The sequence below is a fragment of the Heloderma suspectum genome, chromosome 10, assembly GCF_057233095.1.
Source record: "Heloderma suspectum isolate Gila_16-S chromosome 10, 16-S_ref, whole genome shotgun sequence".
NCBI classification, from domain to species: Eukaryota; Metazoa; Chordata; class Lepidosauria; order Squamata; family Helodermatidae; genus Heloderma; species Heloderma suspectum.
The window spans coordinates 46,839,493-46,866,729 of NC_139467.1; the positions used below are offsets into that span (position 1 = coordinate 46,839,493).

General features: G+C 46.5%; 1 protein-coding gene across 4 annotated transcripts in view; it reads right to left on the minus strand.

The window, feature by feature from the left end:
* RSPO1 (R-spondin 1) overlaps positions 1–23,629 on the minus strand; it is a 51,069-nt gene extending 27,440 nt beyond the window's left edge. For all 4 annotated transcript variants that reach the window (XM_084816226.1, XM_084816227.1, XM_084816229.1 and 1 more), the window contains exon 1: positions 23,117–23,629. The gene's annotated coding sequence lies outside the window, so the exon portion shown is untranslated. The remainder of the gene's footprint in view (positions 1–23,116) is intronic.
* Between the last annotated feature and the right edge of the window lie 3,608 nt (positions 23,630–27,237).

Sequence of the window (27,237 nt, forward strand, 5' to 3'; positions counted from 1 at the left end):
GCAGAATTGTTCTTCAAAAGGAGAATGAGAAATAGCCATGTAGAAAGTCATTAGTCCATCTCTGTTCCAAAGGTCCTCCTCTGAGGAGCCTCTCTTGAATCCACTCACCCCATGTGGCAGAGGTGCTAACTGAGTGTATAGGAAATGTTTTTATGGCCATGGAGAAAACGTCAGACTGTGGGAATTTGCATGGAGACTAGATATGTGGCCCAGAGATGTGTAAACTGCTACACTCATTGCTTTGAAGATTCACAGGTGGACGTGTTTTAGAGCAGCACCATTGCTTGTTCCTAATGTACTGCATCGGGAGTCAAGAAGATTCCTGAATGCAGATTTTAGCCATGAAATTAGTCTGGTCTGGTGATATGCTGTAGGAGATGTTGTGTCTGCCTGTGCCCTTGCTACCTAAGTCTGCCTTGTGGTTGGAGCATTTGAGGATTTGCTGGAGGAGGGGAGAGTCACTTTCTCCCTTTCTTTGCCTCAACATCCCCGTTTGGCTGGCTATATTTATTTTATTACATTTCTATACTGTCCGATAACTGAAACTTTTTGGGCAGTTCACAGAACTTAAAACCATAAAATACAACAACATAATACAACATAATATAAACACTTTTGAATGTTTAAAACAGAATAAACCAGAGTAAAAGCCAGCAATAGTGTAAAGATCTGAAAACACAACACATTTTTTAAAACTTTAACAAGGCCTGGGAGAATAAGGAGTTCTTTACCTGGCACGAAAAACACAAGGGCCAGGTGAGCCCCTCTGGGGAGAGCAAACTGGCTGCAAACCGTGAATGGGTAAAGCGGCTGCTGAGCTAGGCTACAGGTGGTGAATGGGAAAGCACGACTGTGATATAGGGCTCCTTCACATGGAGCTTTTATCGATTGAGATTGCTCCCTCACGGAAGTTTGAGGCCTCTTTACATGACGCTGTGATCATTCAAGGCATCTCCTGCGCTAAATGCCCTTTGTTCTGTTTTTAAATAGATTGCAGATAATGAGCTATCAAGTTACCCTGTTGTGTTCAGCTTCAGTTTCCTCCATGAAAAGAGTAAAAGCGGCAAGAAGAGGAGTGAGATCAATGAAAGATAATGGAAGACTCAGATACAGTGAGAAGGGGGGGGGGAATGGGTGGGAGGGAAAGGAAGCATATTAAAAAGGGAGTCATTGTGATCCTGCATTTAAAACAGAAGCAGAAAGCCCCATTTTAAATGCAGGGTTTTAGGCTGGTGTAGAAATGCCCAACTGCGTGAAGTAGTGCTAAGTGGGAAAGAAAGCCTGTGTCCCAAAGTGCCCTAGTATGAATGGGGAAAAAGAGGAAATGGGGGGTGGAAGGGGGGGAAGGGGCGGCCCCACCCCTTGACCACATCACTGCCAGATCACAGAGGCACACCCAGAGTTTAATGTGGGGCGGGACACACTGCAGCGGAACAGTGCAGGAGCCCATTTTAAGGAAAAAGGGAGCACTAAAAGGAAATGCACCTTTTCCAGAGGGAAGCTGCAGGGCTGCTGTGCATTGGTGGCAGCTCAATCTGTCATGAACGATGCTGATGTGCTGTTGCTCTGCACTAATTCAGCCATGTAGATTTGGTCCAGGCCTGATTAAAATGGATCTAGACAATCAGTTTCATTCAAGAATGTCTGTAGTTGACCAGCAACCACCTTCCTATATTGACTCTGCCTGGGGTGGGGAGGGTCTTATAATAGGCAGAATGGGATGTGGTAGCAGGAGGTAGACAAGATAGAAGAGAGGAAGTGCAGGAGGCTAGACACTTCAGGGCCATCTCCTTTTCTAGCTTTTCTCTCTTACACTGAGGGTAATCATGTCAACATACTGTTGGGTCTTAAAATGCTGATACTGAATCGCAGGGAAAACATGCATGGAAAAACAATGGCTACCCAGGATTCAATCCTGGAGAACGGTGCCCACCTGAGACCTGTCTCAATTATGCTCTTCTAGATTCTTGGTGAAGCTTGATGGTTGTTTATTGGAATTCCATGTCTTTCTCCTGTCCAACAGAGCCCCAATATTTAGTGTATATACCTGGGATCAGGCACTGCAAGACAGATTAGGAATTCTGTGTATGTACCACCCCCTCCCCACCTAAGCTGTTGAAGATGCTCTCAGACCTGGTGTCATGGGCCCCCATTCTTTTAGTCCTCGGTGGACTTCAACAATGTGCTGAGGGCAACTCAGGCTTTCATGGTTGCCATGACAACCATGAGTCTCTCCCAGAATGTTTTGGGCCTGACTCATATGGCAGTTGATGCAGTTGACATGGGTGGTACACCTGTCAAAGCCCTGGTCAGTCTCTGGAATATGTATATGACTCAGATGATCAATGTGATCACTCCTGGGCACCTTCTCCCACTGTTAAACCTACTTGGCCTCCTCCCATATCAGGATGTTTGTGGTGAAGAAGCAGCGGGGACAATGGCAAAAGTGCAAGTGGAAGACTTGGGCTGAGTTCAACCAGACACAAGCTGACCCCCTTTTAAGGTCTAATTTGAGACTGTGATGGAGGAAGGGGGGATTACTTCTCTGCCACCCTTGCACCTGCCCAGTGTCATCAAGCACAGCTATTTTGAGTAGTGAGGGGTCACCTTTATTTGGGATTCCAGGATAGTCTTCTTGAACCCTCAGCAGCACACTGTGAATAAAACACTTTGTGAATAAAAACTTTTGCATCTGCTCTGACCTGGATGCCACTTTGGATGTAGAACAGTTAAAGGGTATTTCATTTGGCCTTCTGCTCACTTTTGTTTGGGTAAGTTCCAGTGATTGCAGCCTTAAAATGTTGACAAAGTGCTTGAGAGATGTAGCCCACCACCTGTAAGTTCAGCCTGTGCCCATCTTGGCTGATAACACCTAGCCTAGCGGGAGGGTTCTAGCTGCATGCAAAAGGACACTTTGTGGGGGGGGGGGGAGAGAGAGAGAGAGAGAGAGAGAGGTTCTGACTCTCTGGAAAGAAGCAGCTGTGAATCGAGCAGTGGACCCTAACAGTTTTCCCAACTATCGGCCATCAGCAAATCTCCGCTTTGGGGGCAAGGTGTTCAACCAAATAGTGGTGGCACAGCTCCAGATATTTTGGGATGTCACTGAATTCCTATTTCAGTCTGGCTTCCATTCCGGTTTTGGGACTCTGCCTTGGTCACTCTGGTAGATCATCTTTGCTTGGAGAAGAGGATTGGGGTGCATTTCCCCTTAAGGGCAAGTCCACAGTTTGCTGGTGTTTTTTGATCCAGCTTTATTAATGGATTCTCAGATGGCTTTGGGCTTTGGCTCAATGCATCTTTTGCTAACTTCATTTGGGGCTTCTCCACAGTGGGCTTTTTATCCCGTGACATTACCAGGGCTTCTGCTTCGAGATTCTTTGCAGGATTATGACCAGCTCCTTTACTTGGGCAGACACATGGTTTGAATAAAGGAAAGTCCTCCCTCAGCAAGTTCTATACGTTTCATTTTACAGCCACTAGATGGCGCTGTGATAATAATGCTTTGCCGTCATTACACACAACTGATAGAACCGATTAATCTCCCTCGTCGCTTTATCTCCGGTCTTTTTGAAAGTGGGATAAAGGGGGGAAACACAGGAGACATCCTGGAGGTTGACGACATCACGTACAGGACCCATAAACTTCTGTGAATGGCCAATCAGGAACATGGAATAAATCAATCTTGTAGAAATGCTCTTGGTCTCCCAGCTGCATTTTCTCCTGAAAAGCATGATCTTGCCACAGTTGACCATGCCGTAGTACAGAGCTTTCCAAACTGTGTGTCGCGACACAGTAGTGTGTCGCCGGCAGTGTGTAGGTGTGTTGCACGAAAATTGTGCGGAAGGGCACCGCGGAGTTCCCTTACTCACGTTTGCTTCGCTTGGTCCCTCCCCCGGAACTTCCTAAAGCAGCTAATGTTAAAGCAGCTTAGCTGCTAAGGCTTAGGTGCTTTAACATTAGCTGCTTTAGGATCACGTGGCGTCTTGATGCAGGACGCACGTGATTGGCGGTGTTGGAGCGGTATGGCGAGGAGTGTGGTAACGCTGGCTGCACAAGGAGTGTGGAGAATTAGAAGTTAGCAGAGCAATTAGTCGAGCAATTTGCAATCAGCTCGGGCGAGAGGCTTCCCCACGTCCTCGGTGCGGCTGCATGCCCCCAGAGCAGGGAGGGCTACGCCGGGCAGGTGAGGAGCTTCGAGCCTGCGCTCCCCAGAAAGGTAGAGGCACGGGGTGAAGAGAGGGGAAGGGAGGCACTGCCCTGGGAGCAGAGCTCGGCCGACACCGGCGCGGAGAAGTGGCAGCAGCCACCAGCCCTGCGTGGTTTCGGGCATGCCCTTCGCGGACTTCTGCACCGCGCTGCCACGCGGCCAGGCCAAAGTACCACACAGGTGGAAACGCCACCTGGGACTGCACCGAGCAGGCTGTCCGCCATCTTGGCCAGTCGGAACGGAGCTCAGTTGATTTCTGCCATTTATTTTTATTTTTACTCTGCTGTAATTGTGGATTAACCACCCACTGGCAGTGCCACCGGAGAGTGCTGGAACTGGACTCTGGACATAGGCGTTGCAAATATTTACAGCAGTATAGCCTTGTAGTGAGACATATATATTTACACCATTTTTGTTGGACTTTTGCTTCTCTACTTCATGTGTTTTTGCAGCTGAGCTCCTACCTGGACCTATGTGTCCTAATATGTATTGTAAATACTTTAGTTAATTTTGTTTATTTTTCACATTTTCTCCTGGTCCTGATTCCTATCTTTATCTCACTTTATCTCTGTGGGAGTGGAGGGCAGGTGCTGTTATTTTCATAAGAAAAAACAGAGAAAGATAAGCACTAAAAACATGAAAGAATGGTACCAAATAAATTAAAGTGTCATTTTACCTCAAAACACTGTCATTTGTCAGAAAAACCAGTAGGATACTTTACTGAGCTTTCAAAATCTATAAAGAAGCAGTCTGCATCATTCACAAAGAGAATGAAGACATCAGAGAAAGCTCAAAAGGCAAGTTACTTGGTTGCTCAAATAATTGCCAAAAACAAGGACCCACACGCTATTGCCGAAACCACCATAAAGGAATCTTGCTGTGCTATTGTTCGAACAATGTTTGGGCCTGAATTTGAGATAGAAGTTAATAAAATCCCTTTGGCAGATAACACAATTGGAAGATGTATTCAAGACATGTCTGATGACATTAAGCAGCAAATGAAGGATATTTTTCAAGACGATAATATGATCTTTACATTGCAATTAGATGAAGCAACAGATGTCAGTGGGTTAGCACAATTATTAGTTTTTATACGCTTCATTCATACTGACAGAATTATTGAGCAATTCTTGTGTTGTCTAGAACTTCCAATGAGAACTAGAGGTGAAGATATATTTAAAACTTTTGATTGCTTCATGAAGGAAAATAATTTGCAATGGTTAAATTGTGTAGTAATATGCACAGATGGTACACCCTCAATGGTTGGTTCAACAAAAGGTTTTATAGCTTTAGCAAAGAAAGAGAATGAAAATATTATAATTACTCATTGCTTTTTACATCGTGAAGCACTAATCGCGCAAACCATTGGAAATGAATTAAGAAAAGTTTTGGACAAAGTGGTTCAAATGGTCAATTACATTAAAAGTAGACCTCTTCAATCAAGGTTATTTGCTCATATTTGTGAAAACATGGGGGCAAGGTTTAAAAAGCTTCTACTACACACAGAAGTTCGTTGGCTCTCAAGAGGTTGAGTGCTTTGTCGTGTATATGAATTGAGGGAAATGATGCTTAAACTTTTTGAGGAAAATCAGCAAAATGAATTCTGAGATCTAATTCAAAGCAAACTTTGGTGCACAATATTGGCATATCTTGCTGACATATTTGAACATTTGAATAAAATAAACACCAGTATGCAAGGAAAAGGAGAAAATATATTAACAGCAGTAGATAAAATTTGTGCTATGAGAGACAAAATAGCAATCTGGAAAAGGGAAGTGAAAGAAGGAAATTTTGAAATGTTTTGCAAAACTGCTGAGTGCCGGCTAAAATGTGATATCAGCTCGCTAATTGTTGACCATTTAACATTGCTTGGAGAGAAAGTTCATCATTACTTCCCAAATGTTGAAATCCAAGACTATGATTGGATCAGAAATCCATTTCTTTCAACTGCAATGAGGAATTTTTCACTTATTGAAGAAGAATTAGCTGACATAAAAAATGATCGAAATCTGTTAATGATGCATGGACAGGGTGACTTAGACAGCTTTTGGATTCACATTTCAAAAATGCATCCAAACATAGCTAAAAAAGCATTAAAAATTCTTCTGCAGTTTTGTACTACATACATTTGTGAAGTATCCTTTTCAACGATGGCAAACTTAAAGACACTGAAACGTGGAAGCTTAAAAATGCTTGATGACAAAATGCGAGTGTCTTTATCTAATATTCCACCAAATATTGAAAAGCTGTGTTCATCCCATCAACCTCATACATCCCATTAAAATGGTAAGGAGTTATTGGTGTTATTCAACTTTTTAAAATTATTGCACATATTTACATACTGTTACTCATAAATGACAACAATGTATATTATTATCTTACAAATCATATATTTTTAAAAATATAAATGAAAGGTTTTCATGAGATATGTTGTATCCCCATACATTTCGTTATTACAATTTATGTATGTGTCCGTATCTCTTATAACGGGTTAGTTTAACCTCCGGTTTGCTAGTAAAACTGAGTTACCGTGTCACAAAATGATGCATGTCTAAAAAGTGTGTCACCAACACGAAAAGTTTTGAAAGCTCTGCCGTAGTAAAACCCATGTTAGATTATGTGCTCTATGTGGGGCTGAATATGAAAAGGGTTTGGAAATGGCAAATGGCCTAGAACATGGCAGCTCATTCCTTAACACATGCTGCTCGTGTTGATCGCACATGGCAGCTCATGGCAGCTCAGTTATTAGTATTACCAGATGCTGCTGGTGTTGAAACATCTTCACTGGCTTCCAGTTTGTTTGGGGGTGTAATATAAGGGATGGGGGCTTCTTCTGTACTGGAGTTGTTTCCGGCATACCCTCCCCAAAATAGTCGCTAGGCAACTTTATTTACGTCTAAAATTTATTAGTTGCCCTATAGCTAATACCTGTCAGGGAGAAATACAATAAAAAAAGGAGCAGCCCTGACTTCCACACCTAGACATTGCCATCTATTCCACACCGTGATTGTGTGTGTGTGTGGGTGCTTTTGGGGAGGTTTGCTCTTTGCCCTCCTGCCGCAGCTGGAGCATCACTAGAGGGAAATGCCAGAGGAGACTGGCCCTCTGGCAAGAATCCCCAGTATGGACTTCAGACTTGAGGCAAGGAAGTGTTTGTTTGCTCTAGAGTGGAAGATGTACATGTGGAAGCTTCCCCTGTTCCTGAAAATAGCTTGATTCAAAACACATTTGTAAGTCACTGTTAAGATCTAAATGGTGGAAAGGGGGGTAAAAATCTGTTAAATAAATAGTGCCTTCATACTACCTGTCTGATTTTATCCACACTGAGGGCTAAATGCAGATGATCCCTGAATAGCTTCTCCTGTACATATTATACAGCGCTAATAGCATTCCCATCACCCCTATTGGGACTGGGAGCAGAGTGCTGGGATGGTAGGGTTACACCCTTTCCATCTGCTCTGTTTGGCCAATTAAAATTTTAATTGGCCAAACAGAACTGTTGTTTGCTCTGTGCAGCAAAACATAAAGGTGTTCATATAGGTTATCTCCATGTGTTCCACTATGAGGCAAATAGCAACTAGAGGGGAATGGTGCTGGAGGAAAGGTTTTAGCTCCTCCTCCCCCAGGCCCATGCTTTTACACACACACACACACACACACACAGTTGCTGCTGTTAATACTTTAAAAACTGTAAGGGATCCTATTCATGGATTCCCCATGTCACACCTTGCTTGGTCCCCCGACTTTTTTCCAGTTACGGTAGGCAACAGACCCTTTTGGCTTGAGCTCTAGTGCAGTCACTCAATTAAAGAAACCTTAGTTGATAAATCAGTTAATAAATGTAAAATCTGCACAAAACTGCATATGAGAAAAAGGAATTGTTCTGAAGGAAGAAGCATATTTTGGTTTTAGATGATGCTTTGCATGTGTTTAGATCACAGGAATCTTAGAAGAGGCTTTCCCACCTCTGTTGTTGTTGTTCAGTGGTTAAGTCGTGTCCGACTCTTCGTGACCCCATGGACTATACCACGCCAGGCCTTCCTGTCCTCCGCTCTCTCCCGGAGTGTGCTCAAGTTCATATTATTGCATCGGTGATGCTATCCAGCCATCTCATCCTCTGCCGTTCCCTTCTCCTTTTGCCTTCAATCTTTCCCAGCATCAGGGTCTTTTCCAGGGAGTTTTCTCTTCGCGTTAGGTGGCCAAAATATTTGAGCTTCAGCTTCAGGATCTGTCCTTCCAATGAGCACTCAGGGTTGATTTCCTTTAGGATGGGCTGATCTGACCTCCTTGCAGTCCAGGGGACTCATAAGAGTCTTCTCCAGCACCACAGTTCGAAAGCATCAATTCTTCAGCGCTCAGCCTTCCTTATAGTCCAGCTCTCACAGCCATACGTTGCTACTGGGAAAACCATAGCTTTGATTAGACGGACCTTTGTCGGCAAGGTGATGTCCCTGCTTCTTACTATGCTGTCTAGGTTTGCCTAGATGGGGCCAGATGCCATGATTTTAATTTTTTTAATGTTGAGTTTCAAACCAGCTTTATCTATCATGCCCGTCTTTGCACAAAATGTTCCCTCTCCCATTTTCTTGAAGAGATCTCTAGTCTTTCCCATTCTATTGTTTTCCTCGATTTCTTTGCATTGTTCATTTAAGAAGGCCTTCTTGTCTCTCCTTGCTATGCTCTGGAACTCTGCATTCAGTTGGATATATCTTCCCCTTTCTCCCTTGCTTTTCACTTCCCTTCTTTCCTCAGCTACTTGTAAAGCCTCATCAGACAGCCACTTGGCTTTCTTGCATTTCTTTTTCTTTGGGATGGATTTCGTTGCTGCCTCCTGAACAATGTTATGGACCTCCATCCATAGTTCCTCAGGCACTCTGTCTATCAGGTCTAATCCCTTAAATCTATTCCTCACCTGCACTGTATATTCATAAGGGATATGATTTAGGTCATACCTGAATGGTTTAGTGGTTTTCACTAAATTTTTCAATTTAAGCCGAAATTTTGCAACAAGAAGCTCATGATCTGAGCCACAGTCGGCTCCAGGTCTTGTTTTTACTGACTGTATAGAGATTGTACCCCAGTCCTGCTTTGAGAAAAGGGAGGAGGAATGCTTCTTTCAAGATGGTATCTCTTGCCATATGCCATTTTACAAGTACTTGTATTAAAAATACTTTTTAAAAATGTCTGCAGCCCAGTTGATCAGGATGCTCTCTTAGTTAATCAGAAATGATTTTTTAAAGATTAATTTATTAATCCCCTCCCTGGAAATTTTATTCAAGGATGGGATATAAATCTCCAAAATTAATTATTAAATTAAATAACCATTGTAGCCCTAATGTGCACAATTTAATAAAACTAATGTATGTAAATGAACAGTATATTTCTGAACCCAAGTCCAAGCCAAATCCTTTTTATTTCAGTGCATAAGCAAAATACTCTTTTCATTTTGTCTTATTATTGGGGGGGGGGGATTTTTTCTCTCTACAGAAGTTGTCTTGACAGATAGACTTCCCAGCTTTGCCATGGCTCTGACAGACTCACCCACTCAAGATCTACCTGCCCGTTTGCTTGTATGACTGACTCTTCCGAGTGCTTATACAGGGTTCTTCCTGAAGCTGCCATTCCCTCTGTGCAGCTCCATGAAGCCTCCTGGATTTACTGCTCCATCATTAGAGAAACAAGAGGTGGAAATGGCAGCTTTATCTGTCCCCATATTTGATTAAAATCTCAAAGCCTGAGGCCACCACTAAAACCATACAGCGACCTCTGACCAAACCATCTTCTGTGCACTTATGGCCATGAATAATACCATCACACGAGAAGCAAACCTAATGTGAAAACACACCACAGGCACTGAAGGTGAGCCCTAGGGCTGCCTGTGCCTCCAAAATATGAAGTTTGTGGGGAAAGAATTCCTGTGTTCCGTGAGAACACTCCTAGCTGGCACAGTGCTGATCCTTGCCAAGGTCTTGGTGTATCGTGCTGCCTTTACAGCCTCCTCCAAGCCTCTTGTCCAGCCAGCTGCTGTCTCCAGAGCTGGGGCTAGAATATAAGGACCTCCCAAAGGTATTCCTTAGTCTTTGGAGACTTGGGGTAGCAGTTTCTATGCCTCAGTTATTTAGTCCTGCCCTGGCCAGTCAAAGCTCTTGACAAGATCAAGAGTTCTGACCTCTTACTGTGTCTAGAATTCAACAGTGGAAGTCAGAGGCCAGTACATATAGAATCATAGTAGGGTTGGAAGGGGCCTATGAGACCATCGAGTCCAACCCCCTGCTCAATGCAGGAATCCAAGTCAGAGCATGCCTGACAGATGGCTGTCCAGCCTCATCTTGAATGGCTCCAGTGTGTGAGAGCCCACCACCTCCCTAGAAGGCAGGGACCTAACAGAAGCAGATGAGATTAAGAAGAGGTGGAAAGAATACACAGAAGAACTATACAGGAAAGATCTGAATGTCCCTGATAACCATGATAGTGTGGTCACTGAACTTGAGCTGGACATCCTAGAAAGTGAAGTCAAGTGGGCCTTAGGAAGCATTACTAACAACAAAGCTAGCGGAGATGACAGTATTCCAGCTGAGCTATTTAAAATCCTAAAAGATGATGCTGTTAAAGTGCTGCATTCAATATGCCAACAAATTTGGAACACTCAACAATGGCCGCAAGACTGGAAAAGGTCAGTTTACATTCCAATTCCAAAGAAGGGCAACGCCAAAGAGTGTTCAGTCGTGTCCGACTCTTCGTGACCCCATGGACCATAGCACGCCAGGCCTTCCTGTCCTGCGCTCCCTCCCGGAGTGTCCAGCTCTCACAGCCATACATTACTACTGGGAAAACCATAGCTTTGATTAGACGGACCTTGTCGGCAAGGTGATGTCTCTGCTTCTTACTATGCTGTCTAGGTTTGCCATAGCTTTCCTCCCAAGGAGCAAGCATCTTTTAATTTCATGGCTACAGTCACCGTCTGCGGTGATCTTGGAGCCCAAGAAAGTAAAATCTGTCACTGCTTCCATTTCTTCCCCTTCTATATGCCAGGAAGTGATGGGGCCAGATGCCATGATCTTCGTTTTTTTAATGTTGAGTTTCAAACCAGCTTTTGCACTCTCCTCTTTCACCCTCAACAAGAGGCTCTTGAGATCCTCTTCGCTTTCTGCCATTAGGGTGGTATCATCTGCATATCAGAGGTTGTTGATAATTCTCCCGGCAATCTTAATTCCGACCTGTGATTCATCCAACCTGGCGTTTCTCATGATGTACTCTGCATATAAGTTAAATAAGCAGGGTGACAATATGCAGCCTTGTCGTACTCCTTTCCCAATTTTGAACCACTCGGTTGTTCCATGTCTGGTTCTTACTGTTGCTTCTTGACCCTCGTACAGGTTTCTCAGGAGACAGGTAAGGTGGTCTGGTACTCCCAACTCTTTAAGAATTTGCCACAGTTTGTTGTGATCCACACAATCAAAGGCTTTAGCGTAGTCAATGAAGCAGAAATAGACATTTTTCTGGAATTCTCTTGCTTTCTCCATGATGCAGCGAAAGTTGGCGATTTGATCTCTAGTTCCTCTGCCTCTTCGAAACCCCGCTTGTACTTCCGGTAGTTCTCGGTTCACATGCTGCTGAAGCCTAGCTTGTAGGATTTTGAGCATCACCTTGCTGGCATGTGAAATAAGCGCAATTGTGCGGTAGTTTGAACGCTCTTTGGCGTTGCCCTTCTTTGGAATTGGAATGTAAACTGACCTTTTCCAGTCTTGCGGCCATTGTTGAGTGTTCCAAATTTGTTGGCATATTGAGTGCAGCACTTTAACAGCATCATCTTTTAGGATTTTAAATAGCTCAGCTGGAATACTGTCATCTCCGCTAGCTTTGTTGTTACTAATGCTTCCCAAGGCCCACTTGACTTCACTCTCGAGGATGTCCGGCTCAAGTTCAGTGACCGCACTATCATGGCTATCAGGGACATTCAGATCTTTCCTGTATAGTTCTTCTGCGTATTCTTTCCACCTCTTCTTAATCTCATCTGCATCTGTTAGGTCCCTGCCTTCTTTGTCCTTTATCATGCCCGTCTTTGCACAAAACGTTCCCTTGAGATCTCCGATTTTCTTGAAGAGATCTCTAATCTTTCCCATTCTGTTGTTTTTCTCAATTTCTTTGCATTGTTCATTTAAGAAGGCCTTCTTGTCTCTCCTTGCTATTCTCTGGAACTCTGCATTCAGTTGGATATCTCTTCCCCTTTCTCCCTTGCTTTTCGCTTCCCTTCTTTCCTCAGCTACTTGTAAAGCCTCATCAGACAGCCACTTTGCTTTCTTGCATTTCTTTTTCTTTGGGATGGATTGAGTTGCTGCCTCCTGAACAATGTTACGGACCTCCGTCCATAGTTCCTCAGGCACTCTGTCTATCAGGGCTAATGCCTGAAATCTATTCCTCACCTACACTGTATATTCATAAGGGATATGATTTAGGTCATACCTGAATGGTTTAGTGGTTTTCCCTACGTTCTTCAATTTAAGCCGAAATTTTGCAACAAGAAGCTCATGATCTGAGCCACAGTCAGCTCCAGGTCTTGTTTTTACTGACTGTGTAGAGCTTCTCCATTTTTGGCTGCAAAGGACATAATCAATCTGATTTTGATATTGACCATCTGGTGATGTCCATGTGTAGAGTCGTCTCTTGTGCTGTTGAAAAAGAGTGTTTGCTATGATCAGCATGTTCTCTTGGCAAAACTCTATTAGCTTTTGTCCTGCTTCATTTTGTACACCAAGGCCATGCCTGCCTGTTATCCCGGTGATTTCTTGACTTCCTACTTTAGCATTCCAATCCCCTATGATGAAGAGGACATCTTTGTTTGGTGTTAGTTCTAGAAGGTGTTGTAGGTCTTCATAGAACCGATCAACCTCAGCTTCTTCGGCCTCAGTGGTTGGGGCATAGACTTGAATTACTGTGATGTTGAATGGTTTGCCTTGGATTCATACTGAGATCATTCTATCATTTTTAAGATTGTACCCCAGTACTGCTTTTCCCACCCTTTTGTTGACTATGACTGCTACTCCATTTCTTCTAAGGGATTCTTGCCCACAATAGTAGATATGATGGTCACCTGAATTAAATTCGCCCATGCCTGTCCATTTTAGTTCGCTGATTCCCAAGATGTCAATGTTCAATCTTGCCATCTCATGTTTGACCACCTCCAGCTTACCTTGATTCATTGATCTGACATTCCAGGTTCCTAAACAATATTGTTCTTTACAGCATCGGATTTTCTTTTCACCACCAGACACATCCACAGCTGGGTGTCCTTTCGGCTTTGGCCCAGCCGCTTCACTCTTTCTGGCACTACTTGGAAATTCCCTCTGCTCTTCCCCAGTAGTATATTGGACACCTTCCGACCTGAGGGGCTCATCTTCCGGCGTCATCTCTTTTAGCCTTGTGATACATTCCATGGGATTTTCTTGGCAAGAATACTGGAGTGGGTTGCCATTTCCTTCTCCAGTGGACCACATTTTGTCAGAACTCTCTGCCATGACCTGTCCGTCTTGGGTGGCCCTGCACGGCATAGCTTATGGCTTCACTGAGTTACGCAAGCCCCTTTGCCACAACAAGGCAGTGATCCATGAAGGGGGAGGTGTTCCTTGACCATATGCCTATCTATCTCAAGCTGCAATCCTGCCCCTTCAGCCTGTACTTTGCCGTTGCCAGGGGGGTCATAGACCCTCTTTTGTGAGAAGACTGAGCCAAAGTAGGAATTGAGCACCTCTGCCTTTTCTTTGTCATCTGTTATCCTTTTGCCATCCTTATTTAAAAGCTGAACAACCATTTCTTTCCTCTGCCTTTTACTATGCACGTATCTGAAGAAAGCCTTTTGGTTGCTTTTAGCATCCCTCGCTAGCCTCAGCTCGTTCTCAGCTTTAGCCTTCCTGACGCCATCCCTGCAATTCTGTGCTACCTGCCTGTACTCTTCCTTTGTTGCTTTGCCTTCCTTCCACTTCCTATATGTGTCCTTTTTTGTTTTCAGGTTATCCCTAAGCTTTTTGTGAAGCCACATTGGCTTCTTCTGTTGTCTTCCACCTCTTTTTCTTGTTGGAATTGTTTGTAATTGTGCCTTGAGAATTTCCTTTTTTAAAAGATCCTATCCATCCTGGACTCCTTTTCTCATTAGAGTCGCTTGCCATGGGACCTTGCTTATCATTGTTCTGAGTTTATTAAAATTGGCTTTCCTAAAATCCAGGGTACACATTTGGCTACACTCAGCTTTTGCTTCCTTTAGAACCAAGAACTCAAGTATAACATGGTCACTTTCCCCCAGAGTTCCCGTAACTGCTACTTTATCCACTAAGTCATCTCTGTTGGTTAATATCAAGTCAAGGATAGCCGATCCTCTAATTCCTTCCTCTACTTTCTTTAGGAGGAAATTATCAGCAACACAAGTCCGGAATGTCTTGGAGGGGCCGTGTTTTGCAGAAGTTGTCTCCCAACAAAGATCGGGGAAATTGAAATCCCCCATTACTATTACATCATGCTTCCTTGAAACATTGGCGTGATCGTCTTCTCCTTGATTGGGTGGCCAGTAGTAGACTCCGACCATCAGGTTCCTTTTATTCTTTGCTCCATTTATTTTGATCCAGATGCTCTCGATGGGGCTACCAAGCTCCTCCTCCTGTATTTCTGCACAGAGATATGTATTTTTACCATATAGTGCAACTCCACCTCCCTTTCTGTTCCTCCTGTTCTTTTTGAAGAGGTTATATCCTTCAGTTGCTGTATTCCAGTCATTGGAGTCATCCCACCAAGTCTCAGTTACACCTATCAAGTCATAATTTCCCTCCTGTATTAAGAGTTCAAGTTCGTTCTGTTTGTTTCCCATACTCTGGGCATTAGTATATAGACCTCCAAGACCATGTGCTTCATAGTCTGGCTTTCTTCCTACATGTTTCTGAAGACTATTATTGGGCGCTATTAGAGCTGTTCTCTCTGTTGCGGTGCATGAGCCTTCGTCCATTGTTACCCCCAACTTTATGTCTCCCTCCCCCGTTGGATTCAGTTTAAAGCCCTCCTGATTAAGTTTTTCATGCTGTGGCCAAACACATTCTTCCCATCCTTTTTGAGGTGCAACCCGTCCCTTGCCAGCAGCCCATCTTCCAGGAAGCATAACCTGTGGTCCCACAACCCAAATCTCTGCTGCCGGCACCACTTTTGTAGCCCATCATTCACCTGGAGTATTTTTCTTTCCCTTGCTATCCCTCTTCCAACTACTGGAAGGATGGATGAGAAAACTATCTGGGCCCCAAAGTTCTTGAGTTTCCTGCTCAGACCTTCAAAGTCTGACATGATTTCTTCATAGCTCCGCTTGGTGGTATCATTTGTTCCCACATGGATGAGAAGAAAGGGATACCTGTCAGTGGGCTTTATGAGTGCAGGCAACCTTTCAGTCATGTCTCTAATCTGTCCTCCCGGGAGACCACATACCTGGCGAGTCCACGGGTCTTCGTGACATACTTGGGTTTCAATCCCATGCAGCAAGGAATCTCCCACTACTACTACTCTTCTCTCCTTGTTGTTGTAGGCCTTGGTTTCATCTTCTTGGCTTGGCTGACCTTCATCCTCTTACTCACTCTCATGCAGGTTCCCCTGTAATTCTTCCTCTGCAGGCTGTTCTCCAGTCTCAGTTCACTGAAATGAACTTCATTTTGATGCACAGTTTCCCTGATTTTTCAACCTGAGCATAATTTTTGTGGCCATTTATCAAATAAATGTAAGGTCTGTACACATGAACATAAACTGAGTGCTCAGGGGTACATGCACCATCCTCTCCCTTGGATCAAACTCATGAGAAACCTGTTGCTCATTTTTTCAGCAGGTTGGATTTATACAGGGGTGATTGTCCAACTCTTCTACCAGTCACAAAGTCACGTCCCCCTCCTCCTTGGTAAGGCATGTGAAGAAGAAAAAACTGTACTGCCCATGTGAAGAGTGAGATGGAGGAACAGTGTGGGGTGTGCCTTTGTAGTAACAAACCGGGGGGGAGCTCACACAGCAGGAGAAAATCCCAGTTTGAAGGTCCCCAACCTCAAGATTCAGTTGGTCTGAATCAGTGGTCTAGCAACTGGACCTGACAGAAGGGTCAGCCTTGGACCAAGGAAGAAAGGCACCCACTGTTTTAAATAAGAAGGCGAGAGATCGCAGCTTTGCCACATTGATGTCTCTAATGCAAGCATGTATATCTGTCGAAGTTTTGTCCCTCCATCCATCATTGAGACATTTAAAGTCAGTTCAGAAATGTCACTGGGTTCAGAGTGCAGCTGCCCATAGCTTGTGGGGGCAATCAGAGCATATAACACCAATTCAGTGCCAGCTATTCAAGTGCCAGTGTGTTTCCAGTTAAAGTGCTAGCAATCAGTTCTAAAAACCTTAAGCACCGTGGGACCAGGTTACCTGAAGGACCACCTGCACCTATATGAACCTGCCTGGGCCCCACGATCAGCCACTGCCCACATACCCGCTGGTAAGATCTGTTAGGTTAGTAGGCACAAGAGACAGGGCTTGAGGAGGATTTGCCTTGACACATACTTTAAATAAATACAATAAGGGAGCAATCCTATGCCTCCTAGAAAGCGGCTAGACAGCCATAGGATATGTTGTTTTCCAGAAACCGACCTCAGAGCCCGCGGTCCGAGGTTGGTTCCCAGAGAACTGACTTCCCCCCACTTCTGCACTGCCTCGGAGGCAGCGTGGACAGCCCCATCCTCTGTGCTCACAAGAGGAGCACAGAGCCGCCGGAAAGGGGCATGGCTGGGGGTGTTCTGGGGCGGGGAGGGCGGAAATGCCTGTACGACACATCCTATATGTTGTACGGCAGCCTCCTTCCCCACTCCATCCTCTTGCGGCTAGACAGCCGCCATCAGCTGTCCAGCCAAAAAAGCAGGGCAGGAGAAGCGTGGAGGGAACGATCCCTTCCGTGCTTCTCCTGCTCTGCTTTGGATAGGTGGTCGCCGCTGAGTTTGGAGGCGGCCACCTATCTGGATAGGATTGCACCCTAAATGACTTACCCTCCAGACAGCTGACTTTTCCCTTCCCCATCTCTGAGAGATGCTCACGGGGAGAGAATCTACACTAGAGCCCTTCATTTGTGAAGCACTGGGGTGCTGGGTTTTTGTTTTCCCCCCAAAATGCACCTGCTGCTCTGGGGGGTGCAGTAGTGAATACAGTGCAGTTTCAACTGTGCTTATAGCACACCGGAGTGGCACAGACAAACCCCCACTGCTCCAATTGCAGGAGACAAGCCAGAGTATACTTCTGCCCCTGGGGGAGAAATGGGAGGGCATGGTGTGCTTCTGAGTCCATTACCTGCATGCACACCTTGGCAGGAATGGTTTCAAAATAAAATGTGTAGTTCACAGCTGTGCAGCTGGGAAGCGCACTGTGAAAAACGGCCACAATAATGGTGATGATGGGCTTCCTACCTACAAATTCCATGAAAGTCAGTGTAAGGGAACAAAAGGAGGAGGATAGTGTAGATCCTGCCAAGCGAGGGGGGAAATATTGCAAAAATAGCTTTAAAGACACTCCCACCAATAAGAGCTATCATACCACTAGATTCAAACACACATCTTGGTAGTACATGGAAACTGCAAGCACTGAAAAAACCTTCATAAAAGTGGGGAGGGCGGGGCCTGGATATCGAAGGGGAAATAGCAACAGGAAAACGGGTTAGGGAGCACGTCGTATGCCCGTGTGTCAGCCAGATGTCACAGTACCAGGATAAAATGCTCGTGTAGATTGGCCCAGGGTCGCCCTTGGGCTGAGACCTCATGGTTTGCCTATGTAACACCAGTGAAAGTGCTTGTAGGACATCCGACACCTGAAGAAGCAACTGGGGCCACTGCAGAACATCCCGTGGCCCCTCAGGGGGCAGCGGTGTGACTGCCTTGCTTGCTAGCTGCCTTCCCAGCTCTGCGTGGGGATGACTGCTGCCCTTCCTGTTTCTGTTTGGCCCAGAGTCGGTGCAGGGGCCTCTTGCAGACCTCCTTGCCTAGGAAGCGATTTGGTGCAGACACGTGAACCTTCTCCTGCCAAAACCAACCCTCTTGTGAGAATCAATAAACTGCTCTCATAAATGGAGATTTTAATAAATTCCTGAAAGCTAAACAAGAACAGCATCAGCTTTACATGGTGATTCATCCCATGTTTCCATCCAGCAATTTCCATTTTGCTTTGCTCTCTTCCTAAGAATGTTGAAGGAGATACAGTAGATGGCATCAGAGCACCTCTTCCTTGGTGTAGCACACACAAACAAATCTGGTGTCCCTGTTAATGAAGTAGCAAGTCACAGGATGGCTTAAAATGGCCTTGAGACCCCCAGGACTCATTCACTGACCGCATGTCATGATTGGTGCCCACGTGCATTTGAAAGGAGACAAGAAGCAACTAGGCTCTTCCATGGCTCGTGATGATCCTGACACTTCAGGGCATGTCTCCAGAGTGATGTGTGGGCAGGGGATGGATCTGATGTGCCAGCAGAGCTGGTCTTTGCAAGCCCTGCTGCAATCATCCACAGCCTGTGCTGATGAATCCGCACGATGCTAGTGTTTTGCTCCGGAGCATCTTTCAGTCCTGCTGCATGTGAAATAATAGCAAAGTAGAAGATCCATTTGAGCATGCGCATTTTCCGCACCACTCTGTACCCACCTCCACACCTGGATTTGGGGAAGAAAAATCCAGGACACAAGGCTAACTTGAGCCCAGCCCCTCCCTTGGAACGCAGGGCGGTGCTGTGGGCCAACCAGGGATCTGTATGGTTCCATGGGAAGATCACTGCCCTCGTCTTCCCCTGGGGGGAAGCCCCCTTGGAACCATTCCCTGGCAGTGGCGCACTGACAACCCCTTCCATCCCCTCCGGCAGGCCACCTCCCTCCAGTGCTGGGGTCAAGATCCTGCTTTGCCACTGAGGAGAGAGAGAGACCTACACGTGGTAGTCATGCTCTTTTGTCTCCCTTGGTTCACAAGGTCACTGAAACCAGAGAAAAAGCTGTGTGCCAGGGAGCCTCCTCTGTGTGCACATGATGCCAAAAGAGCGCTTTGTTCTGCTTGATCCTCCACGCCCAAAAGCAGGCAGAGCTCCATTGTGTTTCCTACCCAGAAGGTCTCCATTTGGTTTTGATAGGAGCTTGTAAAATCCTAAACCATAATCTGAAACACAGAAAAAATCCTGACAACTGGGTTTGCAGCAGTCTAGCCAAGCTCTGCATCCTCCCCAGCTTCTGGGTTGTGCTCACATCGGCTCCGCTGAGCTGCAGGGCCCAATTGTCCAGGGCAGCCTTGTGTCAGCAGCACCGGTCACGGCCTTTTCTTGCCTCAGCATCCCTTGCGAAACATTGTATCGACCCCCACTTCCATTTCAGTCTTATTTCACATTCTCCTTCCCAGTACAGTAGCTTGGGGTTCCGCACATGTCATGTCATGCACATTACATCCACCCCGCATCTGACAAAATATTTGGGAGGAGGGAGGCCAGGTGGATTATTGGCTAGGGAGCCTGTTTAGAATCCTGAGCTGCCCCAAACCTACAGGCCTTGTATGCGTTACTTCCAGGACCCTGCTTCCTCACCAGTCCATTAGTATGCACATAGCAGTGCTATTCCTTTTGGAAGGCTGGTAGTGATTTGATTCTAAAGTGATCAGATTTTATACAGTATATGAAAGCAATGCAAGTGCAAATTGATGTACATTTGGGCAAAAAATCCCAGCTTCATATATACTGATCGGGTCTGAGCTGAACCAACCAAAAGGGACCTTGGGTTTGCAGTGGATAGCTTGGTGTAAAAAAGGCAAATTCTGTGTGGGAGGTCATTGGGAAAGGAATTGAAAACAAAACTGCCAATATCATAATGCCTTTATGCAAAGCCATGCTGTGACTTGGAATACTGTGTACAGTTCTGGTCACCACACCTCATAAATGATACTGTAGAGCTGGAAAAGATGCCAAAAAGGGCAACCAAAAAGGATGAAGGGGCTGGAGAAACTCCACTATGAGGAAAGGTTACAACATTTGTAGCCCTTAAGCTTCAAAACAAAAAAGGTAAGGGGGGACACAATAGAGCTTTCCACAATTATGCCTGATGTGGAGAACATGGATAGGGAGACTTTTTTCTCCCTCTCTCAAAATACTAGAACCCAATGGGCTCATCCCATGAAGCTGATTGGTGGGAGATTCGGGACAGATAAAGGGAAGGACTTCTTCACACAGCGCAGAGTGGAATTCGCTACCACAAGAAGTGGTGATGATGGCCCATCTTCAATGGCTTTAAAAGGGGATTAGCTAAGTTCATGGAGGAAAAGGCTGTCAACGGCCACCACTCATGACGACTCTATACCACCTCTAGAATCAGAGGCTGTATGTCTCTATATGCTGGTTGCTACAGAACAAGAAGAGGAAGGTGCAGCTCTCGCACTCAGGTCCTGCTTGTGGGCTTCTCAGTGAGGCCACCGTGTGACCAGAATGCCAGCTCTTCTTATGCTCTTCTTATGCTCTTCTTATGCTCTTATGAAGTGGAACCGCAATATTCTTGCCCTGGCAGCAATCAGTGAAATCATGAAGACATTTTAAAGCATATCTGGATATCCTACTGTGCCCCTTTCCACTTCTTTCATTTTATGTAGACATACTAAAACAGGAATGGACTGAGAACCCAGGAGCCGTGCCCAACAGCTTCTGTGCAGAGTCTTAAAGGGAGTGAGTGCCAGACACAAGGCTTCTCAGCACTCTGAAAATTAAAGGAGGAAGGCACAATGAAAAGCCATGTCACAGGCAGGATGCCAGCGTTCCTGATGTCGTTTCAGCAACAGTCAATATAAAAGAACTCAAATTGACAGCTCACAAATCTCTTATAGGAGGCAGCTACCCAGTTTGTCCATGAGCACAGCAGTATGAAAACTGGTTCTGCCCAAGGCCTGTCACACACCTATTCAGTGGATCTGAAAGGGCTGAACCACTTCTGTGAATGCCCTGACTATGACTCCCTTGGTCCGGGGTCACCGTACTTTCTGAAGGTTCTTGGTAAAGTTCACAAGACTGGGTCAGCATGGCGAAACCGGCTTGTGATGTGTGATGTGTCAGCTTAGAGGAAGCAAGCTGGGTGCACAGGTGCAGACCAAGTTCTCAGGGATTGAGGGTTTACCGTTAAGTCCACTGTGGCACTCGCTTGAGTGTGATCTTGCTGGGCGACTGACAGGGCGAGAGAAGAGGGATGTCTCACAGGCTCAGCTTTGGAGTTGCTAGAGGGAGGGAAGTGGACTTATACTGTCCTCCTTTAACTACTGTAATTGTGCCCAGATCTTACAATTTCCTGTTGTTTTTCAGTGAGGCTTAAAAAAAAAAGCTTGCTCATTTTCCTTGCCTGCAAGGGTAGAACCATCACCTGCTTGCAGGACTCTTTTCCTTCCCACTGACTTTTCTCATTGCTTGGGGCTTCCTGCTCCCAGCGCTCCCCCTGGCTCCAGCCCCAGGGGGAGTCCAGGGAGAGGGAGAGCCCCTGTGTCCATGGGGCAACTGCACACACTTCTTGTTGGTGTTTTGCCACACACACCCAGATTCCAAGGTGCTGCTCTTTCAGGTGTGGATGGTCCTGCTGCAGGGCTAGATGCTGCCCTTGCTCATCACCCGTCACCCTACAGTGAAGCAGGTGGGGGTGCTGGATAACCCCTTGGGGGAAAGGCTGTGCTGGGCCCTTGGAGCCAGGCAGCAGCTGCCTCCCCTCATGGGGTGAAAGGGATCTCCTCCACCGTCTTGCTCTTGTGTCCTGTGAGCTGCAGGAGGGCAGCACAGCCCCCTAAGGGCAGCTAGGTACACAGAGCTTGGGACCCCCCCCCCCATGGTGCCAAAGGGCTCCTTTTCCAGGAGGCCTGAGAGGCATCGCTGCTGCTCGTGCTGTGCAGACTTATCCCACTACTTGAACTTCTACAAAATCTCTCCAGCCTGAGGCAACACAGGGACCCAAGAAACAAGCGTGTACAGTGTGCCATGGGAAATGTTGCTGCCACTGGGTCACCTGCAAGCTCTTCAAAAGAGAAGGGTGTTCTCATGCATAAGGAAGTCGAAGGTGGCATGATGGAGCCATCTGATGCACCCTCATCTCACTGGAATTGCTGGTGAGACAGCATGCCAGGCACAATCAGAGATGGCAGTGAGGCAGAGGGCGTGCATTTGTACACCATGGGCAAGAATGGTCCTATCATGCCATTTAAACCCTGTGAAAAGTGATTGGGTATCTCTGAACTTTGCCGATAGAGTTTTCAGCACAATCCTTTGCATTGTTACTCAGAACTAAGTCCTACTGTGTTCAAAAGGGCTTACTCCCTGGTAAGTATGCATAGGATTCAACCTTTCCCCCTCAGTTTTGGAAAGTAAAGAGATTTTTCTTGAATGTCAGCCCAGGATTTGGGAGTTAATGTAGAGGATGTAATTAGAAGCAATGTGCCGTCACCGCCACAGCTGTTCAGCTAGTTTCCCTTCTGAAACATTTCATTGGGTGCCATCATTGGCCATCAGGTCGAAGGCTACGTGCTAATGCCAAAAGAAAGGACTGGTCAGGTAGAACTATAGCAAAGAAGCCTCATACCGCATGTACACATTCTCAAGCGGTATAGTTTTCTATAGAAGGTTCTCACTCTGGATCCGTCATCTAAGAACATGAGCAATATTTCCAAATAATTTCCTAAATACTGAGCCAGAATCATGCCAGAAATATCCTGTCCCTGGTTTGATAGCGAGAAACCTTCCATGTTCTGTCCTACAGTGGCTTCCCAGCATTGCCAAAAGTTTGATCCACATTGCACAAGGCGTGCTCTTCCCAAGCAATGTGGCATGCACACCGGACCACTAGCCCTCCTCGCGACAATCCCCCCCCCCCGTAAAATTCTTACCTCTGAGCTGTCAGTTGCTTACTGCTGCCTGGAGAAACTCTCCTCTGCTACTGTGGTTAGACTCCAGATTCAACAGTCATAGCAACAATCATCCATTCCACCAGAAAAGTTACCCAGCACCAGTTTTCTCCTCTGCTAGTTTTTGTACCTTCGGTCTGGGTAAAAAAATATTTTAAAAACCCTTGCTCCTTCCCAAGCCACGCAGGTACCTAACAGTTCCCCAATTTTGTGGAGGGAAATGAACCCTTCTCCAGTGAGTTGGAAAAGCTGCCTGAGCTCGTTCGAACTCCATCAGCCCACACGTCTCCCTGGGTATGCTGAGCAAAAGAAGAAGGCGATCCTATCCGAGCAATTCGCACATAACAAGCTCCTGGCTGTGGTGCAGCAGGTCCCAGCCCCTGCGCGCCCGAACGGTTTCCCCTCGATCACTGCTCCCATTCCTCCAAACGCCTCCAGCTTCGCGAGGCGTCTAGTGCGAGCTCCAGCAGGAGGGAGTCCCACCCCACTCCCACCACCTCCTAAGACAATCTCCTGCCAAAATATTGCGACTGCCGCAAAACCTGGACTGGAGCTTGCAGAGTTCTGCCCAGAGCCCGCAGGAGCTCAGTGAACCGCCGAGGGCGGGCAGCAGGGGCGGGGGCGGGCCCAGACAAAAAGCCCCCTTGGAGCGAGCTGCATCAGGGAGAGTTCTCCCCATGCCACGGACGACAGGGGGTCATCGAGAGCTGCCGCTGCGACTGCTAATGAACATGCCACATATTAAGCGGCTTGGAAGGACAGCCCGGGAGCCTGGTGGTTTCTGAAGCAGAGGCTGCTGCTGGTGGTGGTGGTGAAGGGATCGCATCCCAGCTGTGTGGCCTGGGCTGGGAGCTGGATGCGAACCGTGGAAGAGGGCGATTGAGACGCAGCTGGCTGCAGTCCACATTTTGATTCCAGCAGAGTGGTGTCTCCTCCCCTCCCCTCCCCAGGGCCCAATTGCTACTTTGAAATTAATCTTCATGGGATAACAAACAGCAACAATCAGGCCAGTTTCAAAACAGTTAACTGGGACCCCTGTATTGGGAGCCCTGGCCTGCAACTCAGTTTCCTTGTCTCAGAGGAACAGATGGCACTAATGCAGTGTACATTGTCCTGCAATTCCAGCTCAGTGGATGACAGCCTACGTTGGGATGCCTACTTTGGTCCCAGGAGACATGCTAAAAGATGATGCTCAGGATCATGTTTGTTCTGGCCGGGAGCCACACAGCAGCACATGGGTCCTCTCAGATCTGGGAGGCTAAGTGGAGCCAGGGTTGGTCCATAGTAGGAAGAGACTCACCTGGAAGACAGAAACTGCAGGCCCTGGCAATGAATGTTTCTTGAGATTTTCAGGTTGACATCTGGACCATGGCTGCCATCCTCTTTCCTGTGTCTCCATTTGCCAAATTATATATACAAAACAAGGAGAGGCAGGGCAGTCAAAACCCTGATCAGATGTCGCTGGCAGCATGCCATGAGAGGATGGCAGCTGTTAGAAGCATATGTCCCACCTGGCACCACTGGGATGGCCCAGGGCTATGAGCCCACCCTGGGTAGGACCACGTTTCCTTTCTTAAACAGGAAGGTTATTTTCATAAATCTTTCCCAAAGAACTAAATGAACAGCAGATACCTTATGAACATTCTGAAGCAATATATTACTCCACAGGGTTCCCAAACCTTTTGGGCTGGCAGGCACAACTGGAATTTTAAGAGTGCCATGGGCACTCTCACAAAATGGCTGCCAGGGCCTTGCCCATTCACAAAATGGCTGCAATGGTGGGTGTGGCGAGTTACAAAACACCCATTTCCCAGAAGCCAAACTGGTGAGCCTTAAAGAAAAGTAAAGCGTCCAAGAGCATAAGTACAAGGCCAACGTGGGGTCTGAGCTCGCACATACAGGCAAGACGCCCACACAGCCACAGCCAAACAAAAGCCACCCAGGAAAACGCACTGCAGTGCACCAGAACCCAGCCAAACGCGCACAGAGACAAAGTGCATGTGACACAAAGACGAACTAGCCAAGAAGCTGCTGCACACAGAGCCAGCCAAGGCAAAGTGCACACCGCACTGGCCAGAACCCCCTCTGGCTCCCCACCAAGCTGTCTAGCCTCCCCCCGTGGTGCCCTGCTGTTCCCTACCATCCCCAGCTTTCCCCTTCCTTTTTTCTGGGCAGTTCATACACTTCAGGCTGCAGTTCTGGGTTGTCACGTCACGACTCACATTTTTATTTCCTAAGGATGCCTTGGGATGCCATGTATGGCATTGCTGGAAATAAAGGTGGCCCTCAAGCCAGCACTTCATTTTGCAGCATGCCTACCTCCCACTTAAAAACAATAGTCTTTAAAAATAGGAAAGGGGGTGCAGGGAGTCTGGTAGGTGCCAAGGGAGGTGTCTGTTTGGGACCTCTGGGATAATGCACTGACGGCTCAGGTTCTTCTTTTAAAAGTAATGCAAAATTGCCTCTGGTCACATTTAGGGCCAGTAGGAAAGAAGAGCTGGGTTTGAATGTCTGCATCTTACGTGTAGTGGATACCAGGTGCTGGGGACAAACGATGGGAAGGGTTGTTGCCCTCAAGCTCCTGTTATGGGCTTCCTCTTCAGAAGGCCACCATGAAACACAGGGTGCTGGACTAGATGGACCTTGAGTCTGAGGCCACTCCATTAGAGACTTCAAAGGCCAGACAGACAGACCGACAGACGTTATAGAGTGTGTGTCTGAAAGGTGAATGGAGTTTTTAAACTGAAGAACTCCAACTAAGGGAGAAGACAAACAGACATCAAAAGAAGCTCACTGTGCTGTGAATGCACTTTGAGCTGTCTTTCTAATATAGGTATGATTGTGGCATATTATTATGGGTTTGGAGATGTAGTAAGTGGTATTCTAGGGATCCATTCCAAACTGCTCCAACCGCTGGGGCTGCTGATGATTACCTTATTGCCCTGGGGGAGTGGCCAAGTACCTTCCCTTTGTTATGGCAATTTCTCTAAATATCTGGACTCTTCTGGAAGAAGACAGCCATTTGGGAATCAGGGTTTACAATACCACCCCTCCCAGCTGTGGAATGTGCTAATTCAATCTGTATGAACAAAGAAAGCAGCTGGATAGTTGCAGGCAAGTCGGTCTGAGAAAAGGTCAGTGCTGGGGGGTTTCATTGGAGCTCTGAAGGAGCTGGGCAGCCCCCTAGAAATCTGGGGGGGTGGGGACACAGTGTCTCTTGGAGTGGGTTTAAGCAATGATATCGTCACCCATATTCAATCTATAAATTTGTAAATAAATGCAAATATTGCAAAATGCTGAGAAGTCTCCAGTGACCTCATTCAAGAGAAACCAAACCCTGGGTAAGTGCTTGAAACCCTGAGTCTCATCAGAAAAGTGGGATGAGTGCCACACCCATCTCAGGCACTTGCCTTTCGGCACTTTCTCTCCAAGCAGTAGAAGAGCATCGCAGCAAGAGGGCCGGCAGAGGGGGGAAGCCCTTGGCTGAAGGGGCTTGCTCACTGCTCTCTCACTTGCCCCCTCCCCTCCTGCAGCTGCCCGCCAAGAGGCCAAGATGGAGTAGCTCCTTCCAGGCAACCAGCTTCCAGGTGTGCTGTTCCCCTACAGGAGGAGGAGGTGGCTGCCCCCACCACAGAACAGAGGATATTCCAGTCTGCAGTTCACTGATATGCTACAGCTACATGGACATCAGACAGGGAGCTGAAAATGCATTCATATTGCTAGGAGCCTCTTTTTAATGGATGTCTGCACGCACCTGAAGTGAGAAGAACTTCCACACACACAAAACACGGCCAGGGGAAATGAATTCTTATGTCTTCCACCCCTCCATTCCTGGAATGATGTCTCTGTCATCTATTACTCCCCGTCAAACCATTCATTCTTTGGCACACATCCATTTAACTAGCTCAAAACAAATTGTCGAAAACATCTAGTTTGAATAGGAATGTGGATTTGACCACACAGCAACAAGGAGTATGTGCAACTTAATTGATATGGATGTGGGTGTGTATTCTAGGTAGTTGGATCTTGGAAAAACAAGAGGGTTTTTATGTTGGGACTTCTAGTAAGTGTCTGGCCAACTCATGTGTTCCCGTCTGGATGAT